Genomic DNA, 3,863 nt, shown 5'->3' on the forward strand with positions numbered 1-3,863 from the left:
GTCATGGATGGCAGAAAACTTCCTACAGCTCAACCAGGACCAAACAGAGGTCTTAGTCATTGGTCCTGAAGGTCAGAGAGAGAAACTTGTACCAAAATTAAAGGATTTTAAACCATCTCAATCTGTAAGAAATCTGGGTGTGATCTTTGACTCTGAGCTTAGTTTTATCCCACACATCAAAAACATAACAAAGGTGGGTTTTTACCAGCTGAAGAATATAGCCAGAGTCCGCCCGTTTCTCTCAGGCCAGCACGGAGGTGCTGATGCACGCTTTTATCTCTTGTGGTCTAGATTATTGTAATGCCCTGCTCTCTGGTCTTCCCAAAAAGAGCATCTCCAACCTACAATTATTACAAAACTCAGCTGCACGGGTGCTGACGAGGACCAGAGGGCGGGAGCACATCACACCGGTTTTAGAATCGCTGCATTGGCTCCCCGTGCGTTTCAGGGTCGATTTTAAGGTTCTTTTATTCGTTTTTAAATGTCTTAATGGTCTCGGCCCGACTTATTTATCCGACCTGCTTCTATTCTATCAACCCTCGCAGACTCTGAGGTCCTCCGGCACCGGCCTTTTAACCATCCCACATGTAAGCTCTAAAACGCACGGGGAAGCGGCCTTCAGTTATTCTGGTCCCCGACTGTGGAACAGCCGGAGAACCTCAGGGCCGCAGAGACTGCTGAGGTTTTTAAAAAGAGGCTCAAGACACACCTTTTTAATCAGGCCTTTAACTGATTTTCTGATTATTTTCAGTTTCTTTTATGTTCTCATGCTTTTTTATGTCTTATCCTTATTTTACTTGATACTTTTACTGTTTTACTCCCTCAGTTCTTAGTTTCTCAGTTTTTAGCTTTTACACCTTTTATCCCATTTACTGTTTCAGTCCTTCAGTTTTTAGCTCCAGTGTTTCCTCATGGTGTTTCCTCATGGTGTTTCCTCATGGTGTTTCCTCATGGGGGCCTGCCAGGCTGGGAGATGTTTCCGGTCTACCACTGGGGGTGCTGTCCCGTGGACAGCTCTGGCCTGGGGGGTTAGGGGGCTCTGTGCTTTGGTGTGGAGCCTCCGGTCTGTCCGGGTCGGGCTGGTCTTTGTGGCGGTACCACCTGTGGCCACGGACCGTGACCTCCCTTGGCCTGGTGGGCCTCCAAAGGTGGCGTCTCCTTCGCCTCAGGTCTCGGTGCCCAGCCATGTCTCAGCTTGTTTGTGTGTGTGGGTGTGTGTGTTTAAGTGTGTGTATGTGTGTGTGTATCTGTGTGTGTCCTTTTTCTTGATTCTCTTGTTTCTCTTTGTTGTTTTTATCCTCTGTGAGGCACTTTGTGCTACCCAGTGTATGAAAAGTGCCATATAAATAAAGATTGAACTGAATTGAATTGAATTGTAGATGTATAGATGAGCAGATTTATAGATGAGTAGAAGTAGATATATAAATGTATAGATGTGTAGATGAGTGTCGCAGGTCAAATGTTCTGGACCAGGTTCTTCTCCCGCCCGATTGTTTCTGTTCCTGCAGATGATTCCATCCTAACTCGACCCCGCAGGAGGATCCACCTGTTATCTGACCCCTGAGGCTAAACTGGGACCAGTCATTACTAATTCGGACAGGTGAGCAGCTCAATCCTGGCTTCGCTGATCTGTCCTGTTATAGATGTTTTATTACACGTGGGACCGGCGCAGACACGCTGACATGATCCTTACTGGAATTTTCTGTTTACTGTAATCTGATCTGAACCGGGTCCAAATGTGTGACATCATCAGGGTGTGGAGGAAGTTCAGGAGCCTGAAGAACTGTGGAGGTGAGGAGAAGGTTCCTCCCCATGATGAGTTCCTCTGTCTGCTCAGGAGGAACTGACAGAGTTTTAATGTCCCATCACAGAATTGTGAAGAAACGACGCAACCAGAGAGGAGGAGGTTGAAGAAGTGGTGAATCTGCAACAATAAACCCAGATTACAGTTTGATTGAAGCCTCATTTTCTTTGATGATGGTGAATTTCATCACTTTCGCTTTGAATATCGGGAACCGGAGACTTCGGACTCGCTTCTATTGCGGCGGAGAGCGGAAATGCTCCGGACCAATCAGGTGTGAGAGGAGGCACGAGGCACTAAGGATGGGCGATACCACACTTTTGGGATTCGATACGATACCGATACTTTTTCTTGTATTTTCATCGATACCGATACCGTTCATTTCTTACTGGCAATTTTTGTCACACAAAATATTATTACATTTAAGACAAATCACAAGACAAATACAGACCATTTATATACAATTTATTATGGTCAATTGATTACTAGGATTTCCTTATCCTTTAAACCTGCATAAGACAGTTGTTCCATGAGAAAATTAACTAGAACAATGTCTGACACCATCACACTTTACTGAAGTCTCAGATTGCTGTTCAGAAAAAGTATCATATTCACATTTTCTGCTTTAAGACGATTGTGGCTCTACCTTATGCTGACTGTGGGCTCGGCGGGCGATGTTGCACGTTGATGCTCATTCGCTGTCTCCTTTCACGTGACACGGGCCAGCTCAATACGCCGCCAGGTATAGGGGTGTCCCGGCACATATTAATTTAAGTAAATAATCTAAAACGGCAGAAAGTGATGCATACACCCCCAATTTTTTTTATAGTTAGTATCGATATTTATAAAAGAAAATCGATACCAAATGAGTAGCTTGTGAGTATCGATATATCGATACCACGGGATCGATCCGCCCATCCCTACGAGGCCCCTTAAAGCGCCGCCGTCGGTGGCGGTGACCTCACTCTTTCAATATCATGCGCGAGCTGTGGGTCTTGCGCCTCCTCTTCTGCTTCGCTGTGACGTCGGCAGGTGAGAAACCCACCGTGGAGGCGGCTTTGATAGATTATTGATGATTGATTATTGTTGGCGCTTGTGGCGCAGTCATTGCGAGGAATAACTTGCGTTATTAGTATTCTCGACGGAGGAAGAAATTACACCTATCACTCAGTCACCATTAAACCGAAACAACGGAAACTTTATTGACAAACCGACATTTACACAGAACAGTGCAGTGACGTATGAGATCACATGTCAACACCCCCACTTGATCTCGAACTCTACAGACTGTGCAGCTTATAAACAACTTCTATTCTAACATACATTTTTTTTCACCAATATATATATTTATGTGTCTATAGCTTTACACACCGAACAGATATTTCACAAATTTTCTCCATCTTGAACTTTGTCATCGGTTTGGTCATGATATCGGCGACCATATTCTCTGTGCGACAATATTTGATTGTCATCTTTCCATCACAGAGCTGAGCGAACAAAATGATAACGAATGTCAATATGTTTGCTCCTGGACGGTTTTCAACTCGTGAGAGCGGACAGGAAAGCTAATGAGAGCGGTAAGAGGAAAGGAGGGGGCATTGCGATGTTTGTGAACGATAGATGGTGTAACCCAGGGCACTGCTAGCGGTTAGCATTCGGCCATATTACCTCCCGAGGGAACTCTCGCATGTTATCGCGATAACCGTGTACATCCCTCCATCGGCCGATGCCGCTGCTTCCTGCGAGACTGTACACACCATAGTTTCAAAGCTTCAGACATCGCACCCCCAGTCCCTACTTGTCACGTTCCAGTCTAGGGTATGGAATTGTGAACCAGGGAAAAGTGAAGGTGGTACGAGGAATAACGCAAGATCAATAAGTGAATTATAGATTTAATGGCAAAGTGGGGATGATACAAAAATAAGGGAGCACTTAAATTATAGAGTTCTAATCAATAGTTAAAGGCACGTTGCATGGCAAACATTCCAAAAGTAGACAAAAGTGGCTTCTCCACAGAAGCAGGCGAACTGCAGCCGATGGGCTGCGTATCACAAAAACGAAG

General features: G+C 45.1%; 1 long non-coding RNA gene across 1 annotated transcript; it reads right to left on the reverse strand.

Moving 5' to 3' along the window:
- On the reverse strand, window positions 1–2,367 carry LOC130520084 (uncharacterized). The gene is made up of 3 exons (XR_008948639.1): window positions 1,995–2,367; window positions 370–1,924; window positions 1–133 (listed from the first exon to the last, which is right to left on the reverse strand). It is a non-coding gene; the product is annotated as an uncharacterized LOC130520084 (long non-coding RNA).
- Between the last annotated feature and the right edge of the window lie 1,496 nt (window positions 2,368–3,863).

This window comes from Takifugu flavidus, unplaced genomic scaffold (assembly GCF_003711565.1).
Source record: "Takifugu flavidus isolate HTHZ2018 unplaced genomic scaffold, ASM371156v2 ctg278, whole genome shotgun sequence".
Taxonomy (NCBI): Eukaryota; Metazoa; Chordata; class Actinopteri; order Tetraodontiformes; family Tetraodontidae; genus Takifugu; species Takifugu flavidus.